Below are 12,190 nucleotides of genomic sequence, written 5' to 3'. Positions count from 1 at the left end.
CCTTAGAATATCCCCAGGCGTCAGACTGGATCTGGAAACTTTTGCGTAGCAGTACCCTTACGCGTCGTCAGCGTCGTTGGCGCCGGGATGACGTCGCCGGAGTACTTAGACGCCGCCCTCACGCGCTGACGTCAGTTCTTCTTTTTTCCGCGCCAGCAAGCACAGATCCGGAAAAAGTTGTACCCTTAGTCAATTTTTGACTAACTTTTTCGATCCTTTTTGATCATCTTTTGAAGTCGCTCGACTGCGACTGTGCCGGTAGGGATGCCCGGGTTCAAACCCTGCGTCGACTGCAACTGACTGATGTCGGTTACCGACCCCCATCTCCGGTGCCTTCACTGTCTGGGCCCCGACCATGACGACAAGTCCTGCTCCGACTGCCGGGCCCTGACGTCCAAAGCTAGACTGGAGCGGTCTCGCAAGCGACTCGAGCTCCGGCAGTCCGCCCCGCGCCGCTCGAGGTCCCGGTCCGCGAGGAGGTCAAGGGACCGGTCGCGGGGTCGGAGTCATCATAGCTCCGGGAGTCGTCACCATTCTGACTCAAAGTCCTCAGGTAAGAGGCATAAGAAGTCGAAAAGGTGTCATCGGTCTTCTGACTTCCCCCGACGCTTGCGCGATGCAGCGGGGGGTTCGGGCAACACCACCCCGCGGCTCCGCCGGAGCCGCATGCATCGCGTCCTGTTCCATACCCGCCGGTCCCTGGGCAGAACGCGACGCCGAAGGAGATCGACACCTTACTTATGGCCATGAGGTTGCCCGCTCCTCTGTCGGGTTCCGTGGCGCCTTCGGGCCAAGCGGCCCGACTGGGTCCCCATGCGGGCCGGGTGCTTCGGCCCGGGCGTCGTCGGGTGCTTCGGTCCCGACACCGCAGGGCCCCGCTGGATCCGGTTCCGGATCCGGGTCATCGCCGGTCGACCTTACGACCTCGCCAGCGCCGGCCCCCAGGGTGTCACCTCCGGCACCGTCCCAGGACGACGTCGTCCCTGGTCCTACCCTAGATTCGGGTCCGGCGTCGGAGCGGCGCTCTGGACGCCTATGGGAGATTTCTATTTCTATGACGAGGCCCCATCCTTTGACCCAGAGTATCAGGAGATGGGTGGCGAGGGGGATTAAGAAGGGGTCCGAGGACCCTCGCGCACGTGAGTGCCAGTCTTCTCAGGACTGGACAGGTGAGCTTGGGGAGGCCAGTGGTCTGGACACTTCGCCCGACACTGGTTTTGTCTCCCCTCCTACCGTGGCTACAGAGGAGGGGGCTGCCTATAGTGTGGTGCTGACGCGGGCTTCCAAGGCCTCGGGCCTTGAGCTCCCCGTCGCGGCCGTGAGGACTAACCTCCTCACTGAGGTCCTTAAACCGCAGGCAAGCTGCTGCCGTTTAATGAGGCCTTGTCAGACGTTCTTCTGGGTACTTGGTCCAAGCCTGCTACAGGTCCGCCTGTAGATAGGAACGTGGCCAGGCGCCACCGCCCATCTCCGGGCGACCCTTGCTTCCTGTCCACCCACCCCACCCCAGAGACCCTGGTCATCCAGGCCTCTAACTCCCAGACCGCATTCCTGACAGCTCCTCCCGACAGATCCAAGAGATACGAGCAATAAGGGAAAAAGGAATTCTCCTACCTGAGTTTGGGGTTGCGGTCAGTCAACACCACGTGCCTCTTGGTGCGTTACACCCACTCTCTGTGGGACACGGTCGCGGACGTGCTGCCACAATGTCCGGTGGAGGTCCGGACTAAACTCACCCAAGCCCTTGCGGAGGGTCGAGATGCGGCACGGTATTCCATCCGGTGTGGGCTGGATACCACGGACTTGCTGGGCAGAGCGATGGCAATGACGGTGGAGATTCTTCGCCACGCCTGGTTGAGGTCTGCCAACTTTTTGGCTGATGTCTAAAACACCCTTATGGGCATGCCGTTTGATGGCAGTCGCCTCTTTAGCGACAAGGCAGACCATGCGCTTTAAGGACTCCAGGGCTACGGCCAAGTCCTTGGGCCTTTCGGTCCGCGCCAGTAAACAGCTGCCTTTCACTCCTTTCGTGGCCAAGGAAGGGGCGCCCCCACACGTCCTGCCAGCCATGGGCCGCAAACTACCATCCAGCGCGGTGGCGGACGTGGAAACCGCCGTGGCGGATGTCTGGGACAATCGTGAGGCCAGTCCACACCTGCCCCTGCAGCATCCGCCTCAAAACCCTCCTAGTCCGAGCTTTCAGGCCCATGTGACGCCAGTGGGGGGCAGGGTTCCCCATCACCACCTCCACTGGCGCACTGTCACTTCGGACAGGTGGGTGCTGCAAATCGCCCCTTCGAGGCGTCCTCTCCAGCCATGCCACCGCAGTACCACCGCGTGTCGGGGGATCACTTGAAACTTCTACAAGAGGAAGTTGCGTCCCTCTTGGCCAAGGGGGTCATCGAGCGCGTTCATGGGCCACAAGTAGGGTGTGGTTGTTACTTCCACTACTTTCTGGTACCCAAGAAGGGCAAAGAGGTCCTACGCCCTATCTTGGACCTGTGGAACGTCAACGGCTTCCTCCGGAAGGAGAAGTTCAAGATGCTGACACTGGCTCAGGTCTTAGCTGCCCTGGACCCGGGAGACTGGATGGTAGCGTTGGACTTGCAGGACACTTATTTTCATATCCCCGTCCTGCCGGCCCACTGGCGTTACATGCGGTTCACGGTAGACCACAAGCACTTTCAGTTTACAGTGCTCCCCTTTGGCCTTACCAGCGCCCCACTGTTGTCACGAAAGTGATGGCGATGGTCGCAGCTCATTTGCGCAGGTTAGGGGTTTCAGTCTTCCCCTACCTCTACGACTGGTTGTTGAAGGCGGGCTCGCCCCAGACAGTCGTCAGCCACCTCCAGACTACGGCCGACCTCCTGCACCTGCTGGGGTTCATCATCAATGTGCCGAAGTCACACCTGTGTCCCTCTCAGAAGCTCCTCTTCATCTGAGCGGTTCTAGACTCGGCGCAGTTTCGGGTTTATCCTCCCTAACAGCGGGTTCGGGATATTCAGGCTCTGATTCCGATCTTTCAGCCGTTATCCCGAGTGTCGGTCAGGTTGACGCTGCGGCTTCTGGGGCTGATGGCCTCCTGCATCCTTCTGGTGCATCACGCCAGGTGGCGGATGGGGGCTCTGCAGTGGGACCTGAAGTTTCAGTGGGCCCAGCATCAGGGCAAATTGTCCGACCATGTCTTTATCTCGGAGGGCACTGCAAGACAGTTGCCTCTGGTCTCCGGCGGGGTCCCGGCTCCACATCAAACTTATGGAGCTGCGGGCAATCCGGCTTGCACTGAAGGCATTCCTCCCCTCTGTCCGGGGGAGTGTAGTGCAGGTGTTAGAAATTGGATTTCTGGTTGGCTAAGGCTTGCACCAAAGTCAGGCACAAACCACCATTCTAAGTCAGGGCAAGGAAGTCACCCGCCAAAGATAACCCCTGCTCACTCCCTTGGTAGCTTGGCACGAGCAGTCAGGCTTATCTCTGAGGCAATGTGTAAAGCATTTGCGCACGCATCCCCAGGAACAACATCCCAGGCCCCCCACAAAAGGAACTCCACACAAGGTTATATCACAATAGCCTTTGTATTATCAGAACACATCAGAATCACAGGATGTACATTGTGTCATAGGCACGGGCAGAATTTACAGGGGATTATGTACATATAGGACAGGGCCACATGGACCACTGTCCGGAATAAGCACTTGGTAGAAATAGCACTTTTAGAACATAGGACTTAGAACATAGCAATTGTAGCACCAAATAGCAAATGTAGCACACAACCAGTAACCACTGGTAAAAGGTAAGTCCCACCTACGCAACCCTAACCCCCGGAGGAAAATATCACGCAGGGAACCATTAACTCACTAGTATAACTATACCAGGAAAACACAACCACCTAAGCATAAAAATACATTTAGGGGTGTAGGTAAGACACTTTACGCATAAAAACAACTTCAGCGGTGTCAGAACACAGGGTGCGCAAAACATACTACACACAGTACATTTCCTAACACCCAAAGCATTAGTGCATAAATCATAATATCACCTAAATCACATTTAGCGCAGAAATCACAGCACATATCTAACATCAAAGTCCAGGTTGCGCTACTGCGCCAAAACCTAAATGTAGTAGCTGCCCACTACTTGCTGGGCAGCTGGGGGACAAGAACAGGGCCTAAGCGCTGCAGCTGGCACTAAGTGCTGCACAGCAGGGGAAGGCAAAATTAGGGGAGGAGTGCGACTCACTCCTGAGTCCAAGGAAAAAGTCCCCTAGAAAGAAAACCTAAACAGAGCAGCTGCCCACTACTTGCTGGGCAGCTGTAGGTCAAAATGGCGAGGGGGGGGGGGAAGAGAGAGAGAGAGAGAGAGAGAGAGAGACAGACACACGCAGGGAGGGCACCTGCGCACCGGGCACAATGAAATAAGCGGGAAAAATGGCGGTACAGCGCTCCAGGCTGTAAAGGGACTGACACCCAGCCACAAAAGACAAAAACGGAGCAAAAATAGTCCTAGGCCATCAGGCGGGGAATGCAGGGCCCAGGGGCCAGCACACAGGGCAGGAGACAGCCCCCATGGCTGTACCTCCTGCGCCACACCAGCAGCAGCCCTCTCCCATTAGGACCCTAAGCAGGAGTTCCAAGTATCCAGGCATCCAGGGGCTGGGCAGGGCCCAGAGAGGCAAGCCTTCCCCTGGGCCCCAGCAGCAGCACACCCCTGGTAGATTCTAGTTGGGAACCAGAACTTATTACAAGAGGTCACAGCCTCTTTTTATACACACAATTCCTTTGTCTAAAGGTGCAGGCAAGGGGCGAACCAGATACAACTGGTTCCTGAGCACTTTGTTTTGCTCAGCCCCTCTGCCAATTCACAGGATGGGTCAGGGACATCAGACACACCACAGGGGGTGGAGCCAGCATTGTGGAGGGAAAGCCCAGCCCTATTCAGGTCCCAGGTGCACTCCTCCCCAGCCATCAACATGCAGATCTCCCATTCACCACCGGGGCAGACCCATCCTGACTCCAGGAGCCTGGCACACCAGCCAGCCCCAGCCAATCACAAGCCAGCACATTCAGTGCACAGAGAGGCCAACTTCTAGAAGTGGCACTTCCACACTAGACACAATAACACCGCACACATCATCGCGCAGCATTTAATCACACGAGTCCGCACATACCAAACTCGTATCTGCACTCCCCACGCATCAGGAACTACCAGGGACACACACATTCCCCATGCATTCCTGTGGGAGGCCAGGCCAATCTTACACACGCACTCAGAGAGCGCACGCACTTTACACTGCGCCTCAGTGCTAAAGTGCCCAAAGACCAGAAATCACTATACTTATTTCAGAGTTCAAATGCAAAAAGTTCAGGGGTGAACCTGCCAGAAGGGCCAAGTCCAACAGCAGGTGTTCACGGACAACACCACCGTCATGTGGTACTGCAACAAACAGGGCGGGGTGGGGTCGTGGACCCTATGCCAGGAGGCTCTGCGCCTCTGTCAGTGGCTGGAACATCAGGGCGTGAACCTGGTGGTTCAACACCTGGCAGGTGCCCTGAATGCCAGGGCGGACGAACCCGGCCATCGGTGCATGATGGATCACGAATAGCGTCTGAACTCGGACGTGGCGCAAGGCCTCTTTCAGCAGTGGGGAGAGCCTTGGTTAGATCTATTCGCCGCAGAAGAGAACGCGCAATGTCATCAGTTCTGCGCGTTGGAATTTCCAAGGCGGCACTCGCTCGGAGACGCTTTTCATCGTGAGTGGAGCTGCGGTCTGTTGTACGCCTTTCCGCCTATACCAATTCTGCCCAGACTGCTGAAGAAGATCAGACGCGACCGGGCCCAAGTTATCCTTGTGGCTCCGGACTGGGCGCGAAGATACTGGTATCCCCAGCTACTCAGCATGTCTGTCGATCCCCCGATCTGTCTGCCTCTTCAGGAGGGGATGGTCCTCCACCCGAACCCGTCCAGTCTCCACCTCCATGCTTGGAGATTGAGCGGCGACAGTTGAGGCCATTTAATTTGCCTCCTGAAGTTTGCAATGCAATTCTGGTAGCCAGGCGTCCCTCCACAAAGTCGGTATACGCCTGCAGGATGAACAGATTTGTGGCATGGTGCACAGCAAAGGCTGTGGATCCACTCTCTGCCCCCCTTTCTGAGGTTCTCCTCTTCCTTCTTTCTCTTGCCCAGCGGGGCTCTGCTCTGGGCACTATCAAGGGCTACCTTTCTGCCCTTTCCGCCTTCTTAAGGCTGCCTGATCAGCCTTCTTTGTTCAAGTCCCCGATTGTAAATAGGTTCTTGAAGGGCATCACTCATATGTTCCCCCCTGTTCCTTTCGTGATGCCCCAGTGGGACTAGAACCTGGTTCTTACTTACCTGATGTGCGCTCCTTTTGAGCCACTTCATAACTGTCCTCTCCGTCTTCTTACCCTTAAGACTGCTTTCCTGGTTGCCATCACCTCTGTCAGAAGAGTGAGTGAGTGAGTGAGCTCCAGGCTCTTTCCTCCAAGCCTCCTTTCCTTTCTTTCCATCCGGACAAGGTTGTGTTGCGGACGAGACCCTCTTTCCTGCCCAAGGTAGTCACAGCCTTCCACATCGGGCAGTCCATCACTTTGCCCACCTTCTTTCTGCCTCTGCATCCCTCTAAAGAGGAAGAGCGACTCCACCGTATGGACCCAAAATGTGCGCTCTCATACTATCTGGATCGCACACGCCAGTTCCGGGTGGATAACCAACTCTTTGTTGGTTACGTGGGCGCTAAGGAGGGACGGGCGGTGCACAAAAGGACCATCTCTCAGTGCGTCGTGTTGTGCATCAAGGCATGCTACTCCTTGGTTAAGAAGGAGCCTCCTGTTGGGCTGAGAGCCCCTTCCACTCGGGTCACGGCGGCTACTACTGCCCTGGGCCGGGGAGTCCCCTTGCAGGACATCTGTCAGGCAGCTACGTGGGCCTCGCTGCACACGTTCGCAAGACACTACTGCCTGGACAGCCAAGTCCGGTGAGATGGCTTCTTTGGCCGTTCCGTCCTCCAGGACTTTCTGGTGTGATTATTGGTTCGCAGACCCACCACCGGGGTTCGTATTGCTGGGGTATCTATTCTATGGTAAGGAATCTAATAGTAACCTGTTTCTTCAGATGCACAAGTTACTTACCTTCGGTAATGATATATCTGTAAGGAACAGTAGTTAGTATTAGATTCCTTACCGCCCCACCCATCCTCCCCGTTCTGCGAACCGATATCTAGGGTTAAGGTCATCCCCTTTCAGGGCCCTAGTTTAATGGCACCAGTGTTTGTTTTTATCATGGCTCTGCGTTTCTGTCGCGGAAAAGCTGTGTATAAGAACTGACGTCAGCGCGCGAGGGCGGCGTGTAAGTACTCCGGCAACGTCATCCCGGCGCCGACGACGGACGTGGAGCCGCAGACGACTCCTACCGAAGCGCAAGTGTACTGCTACGCAAAAGTTTCCGGATCCAGTCTGACGCCTGAGGATATTCTAAGGTAAGGAATCTAATACTAACTACTGTTTCTTACAGATATATCGTTACCGAAGGTAAGTAACTTGTGCAACAGTGCCCTAACCCTTACCATTTTATGCTGGCAGGTGATAATGTGAGCCAAGGATCTTGAGCCACCCTACAGCTGAAAGGAGTAACACAGTGTGCACTGACAACATCTACTTGAATGAACAACATAGGCCTCCATAGTATGGAGGCCTTGGCCAGGAACATAGGAAAAGGACAGGTGAGTGGGCCTGGAGAGGCAGTTTTGGAACAAGGTGAAATTAGGACATCATAATCATCAATAACGGTAAGAACTAAACTGTGGCAAACATAGAAGGAAAAGGGAGGCACTGAGTAGGATGTCATCCTGGAAGTGAGCTAAGCTGAAATTGTTTCTAGCGGCCATGTCCAGATTCTGACAAGATGGCTCTAATTCTCTGTATTCCACTAGAATAATTCAGCAATTCTTCAAAGGCCTTTTTCGAATGTTCCCGCCTGTTCGGCGTCCACCTCCTTCCTGGTACTTGAATGTGGTACTACAGCTCTAACATCGGCACATAGAGTCAATGACATTCAAGCATTTACCATCAAATCTCCGTTTTTACAGTTCACTTCAAATTCGGTGGTACTACGTACCAATCCTAGCTACATGCCTAAAGTTCCATCCGACTTTCATCTTAATGAGCTGGTGCTTTTAAAGACATTCTTTCCTAATCCACAAACGAGAGTGGAGAAGGCCTTGCATTCCCTGGACATCAGGAGATGTCTTAAATTTTACCTTCAACGAACTGCTACATTGCGTAAAGCAGATCAGCTCTTTGTAGCATACGGAAGTATACGCTGTATCTAAACAGACCATAGACTGCTGGGTGTCCTCAGCAATCAGTCTCTGTCACCAGCAAGCAGGAAGGCCATTGCAATCATTGCCAAGAGCGTTTTCCACGAGAGCGGTCTCCTCTTCAACAGCCCTCTTCACAGGAGTGCCTCTTCATCATATCTACAGAGCGGCAACCTGGACCAGCACGCATACCTTCACCAAGCACTATTGCTTGGATGCTGCCAGCGATGCAGATACTTCACTGGGACAAGCAGTGCTTCGTAATCTTTTTAAGTAAGGTGAGCCTCTGTTCTCCCTCCTCCTCTATGCTCTTCTAGACGCTTAAGTTTCATGTAATATTGTGTGCAAAATATACATATGCATAGGAATGCAAAAAAGCGTCTATGAGCAGGATGGTGTGTACTGCTATTTACTCTGATTCAGGCATGTGAATCTATGAAAGACACCCCAATACTGGAGAAGAACAATAGTTACTTACCTGTAATCTGTGGTTCTCCAGTATTGGTGTCTTTCATAGATTCACATGCACCCGCCCACCTCCCCTCAAAGCCTCCTCAGGCTATATTATTAGTTTCACTCCTGTGCGAGAAATTCTGTGAGCCTGAGTCTCTGGGGAGAGCATTCTGGTGGGTGCTAGCGCCTGATTGCCTGTAGTTTAGTCTATACAAAATGACTAGGATAGTCATGAGTGTGGAAGTTTTTCCACTGTAGCTTAGGGCTACTTTACTTCCTGGTTGGTTATTTCCAAGGGTTTTGGTTTCTTATATACAAATTATTGCTTTTTTTATTTACCGTGGGTCTCCCACTCCGACGACAGGGAATGATTCAGGCATGTGAATCTATGAAAGACACCAATACTGGAGAACCACAGATAACAGGTAAGTAACTATTGTTCTTCTCTAGCCTATAACTTGGCTGTAGCAAGACACGTTGGAGAGCTTCAATCCATTCATCTACCCTAACTCAAGTCAAGGTTGATAAAACCAAGATGACTCTCTTTACCAGTCCTCGATTCATGCCTAAAGTGCTATTATACACTTGCTGACCTTTGTTCCTCAAACATTGACTCCTGCAGAAGGGGCCCAATGCATTTTGGAGGGTTAAAGTCCAAAGCCTTTTGCAGGTCTGATCAATGTATAATTTCCTATACTAACTCTAACAGGGGTTGTCCTCTCTTGAAGTAAGTAGATCACAGCTCGCAACTCCAGCCTTGCTAATTCCTCTCTGACACAAAGTACGCACTCATTCCACCAGAGTAGTAGCTGCCACTGTTGCACTTATCACTGGAGTGCCACTGAAGGACATTTTGAAGGTGGTGACGCAGGCTTCAACATAAATGTAATATACGGTATAAATGGTGTGTGCACTCTTTTTCACTAAGGTGAGCCTCCTTAACACCTATTAATTATGGTACTACCTTTCCATTCTTTAATACAAGCATGTGACTCTCAATAATCCAGTGCTGGAGAAGAAAGTTAATTACCATTTACTAGAGTTCTAGAAGAGTGATATCTGTCACAGGTGCACATGCAACCTGCCATCTTCCTTGGTCATGCGGAGATTATTAGGGTTGAACCAGTTTCCGTAGCCCTTCCTTCCTCATCAGTGCCATCCAGTACCTAATTGCCCCAATCCTTCTTCCATTTTTTTTCTGGGGCTTATATCTGCTATTTTTTTTATCGATTAGGTATGCACATATTTTACAAGCACTCTTGGTGTCTTAATCCAGAGTTCAGTCGAGATTTAGTTTGGGCGCAAGATCTTGTGAGCGTCCAAGATCTTGGTGATCAGTTTGGGTATGTTTTTTAATTTAAACTAAAACAACGGTTTCACTTTGTCTTAGAGTTTTCACTTTGCGAGGTTGCCGCCTCTGGTTAGATCCCTTCTGCCAAGCTGTGGACGAACTTGATGTCATCACATAGGCGCATCGTGCTAACGTATAAAAAAGCAAAGTGAGGGACGTAGAGATTCTTACTTGAAACCTTTAACAGAGACCTGTTGACTACAGCAAAGATATGATTTTGAAGGACATTGCTTCTGAACTTTTCTTTTGAGGGGAAAGATTACTACCGAGTCATTTGATTTAGGCTGCAAGTGCCATTTAAACAATAATTCATAGTGAGGATGGATAACACAAAACTATGTAAGTACAATTAAAACTGGTGTAACTGAAGGGGCAAGTCAACTCTACGCAATCAGTTCATTTAGCGAATCAAAGTCCAGAACAGTCCACACAGCAAGGGAAGAAAATTCCCATTTGCTGTAAGTAAAGCTAAAAAGAAATGAAAGGTAGAACTCAATCAAAAGCACTTGAGTGGTAAAGGTTCTATTGATGAGCGATATATTAGTCAATACTAATTACCTATATGGCTTTTTGTACGTGTTGTGCATGGCCTCTTCGTTACATCTTTGACTATTGCAATAACCTTCCTGGATATCGCTCTTTCAAAGGTACTTAGGCAATAAACCAATGTCCATGTCTAAACTAAACAATAGTGAAAAAGAGAACAACAGTAATCGTTGAGTGTGCTAGTTTGAAGGGGCAAAAAAAAGCCTGGAAACAACGGAGAGTAACAGAACACCCACACTGAGATGTAATTGACCTTTGTGTTTTCTTACAGCCATCTCCAAAGGTCATAACCAGTACGAGTGCAAATTCACATTTTTCACCTTTCCTTCTCTTGTCCTGCTTTGTTCCTGGTCCTCAGCAAAACACACATGATGATGGACAGAATGTTGCACAATGGCAAAACATTCACCCCCAGTCACAGATCTGGGTTTAATCCATCGTTATTTTGCTCACCAAGCCACCCCAGTTCTGACATGGCCATATGCAAATCAGTCTTGACCCTGTGCCTCATGGGAACAGTCCAGCCCAAACTGCCAAGCCATGTCTTCCCTGAACCGGAATCAAGCATCCTAGGACCGGTTTCTGGCTATCAGCCGTCTTCAGCCAGGATAGTTTGCTCCAGTGGCGTAGTGAGCAAGGGACCCACGTCTGGGCATACCCTTCCCTCATAGGGTGAACAGCAAAACACACAGGATGATGGACAGAATGTTGCACGATGGCAAAACATTCACCCCCAGTCACAGATCTGGGTTAAATCTGTTGTTTTTGCAATTGTCACCACAAGTGGGATGGGTATGCTCAGACGCGAGTCCCATGCTCTCCACACCACTGGAGTCAAGCTATCCTGGCTGAAGACGGCTGATTGCCAGAAACCGGTCCTAGGATGCTTGATTCCGGTCCAGGAAAGACATGGCTTGGCAGTTCGGGCTGGACTGTTCCCATGAGGCACAGGGTCAAGACTGATTTGATATGGCCATGTCTGAACTGGGGTGGTGTGGAGGGCAAAAAAATGATGGATTTAGGCCCAGATCTCTGTACTGGGGTGAATGTATGACATTGTTCTGCATTCATTCCATCATCTGTTGTTTTTGCAATTGTTCCTGGTCCTCTCCAGAACCCTGGGAAAGTGAAGTTGAGTGTGAGGCATGGGGATCTACAGCACTTATTTAGGAAATGTAAAGCATCTTTCTGGTTAGTGAACACCGCATTTTGATAAGCTTTGAACATCTGCCCGTTGGAGCTCTTAAATTTTTCCACCTCATTTGCCAGAGTTTGTGTCATAACATTAGGTGGATAGACTACAAAAAGTCTGTGGCTTTTTGACTGTTATTTTAGTGCTTATGTGCAGTGCCACGTAAATATTTTCTACAGAGATTTACCAGTCAGGTGACTATCGATGGAAGATATTTATTTTGAAGAACTGTAGGAACAGGTAAACAACTTTACCTCATCTATCCTCTTGTAGGGATATTTGAGAGTCACGAAACTGCCAGAATGTTTGAACATAACTA

General features: G+C 51.2%; 1 protein-coding gene across 1 annotated transcript in view; it reads left to right on the top strand.

Annotated features, from left to right (window-relative positions):
- ATM (ATM serine/threonine kinase) overlaps positions 1 to 12,190 on the top strand; it is a 1,399,724-nt gene that overhangs the window by 601,125 nt on the left and 786,409 nt on the right. The gene's annotated exons all lie outside the window — the stretch shown is intronic.

This window comes from Lissotriton vulgaris, chromosome 8 (genome assembly GCF_964263255.1).
Source record: "Lissotriton vulgaris chromosome 8, aLisVul1.2, whole genome shotgun sequence".
NCBI lineage: Eukaryota > Metazoa > Chordata > Amphibia > Caudata > Salamandridae > Lissotriton > Lissotriton vulgaris.
This window is presented reverse-complemented; position numbering and strand designations above follow the sequence as displayed.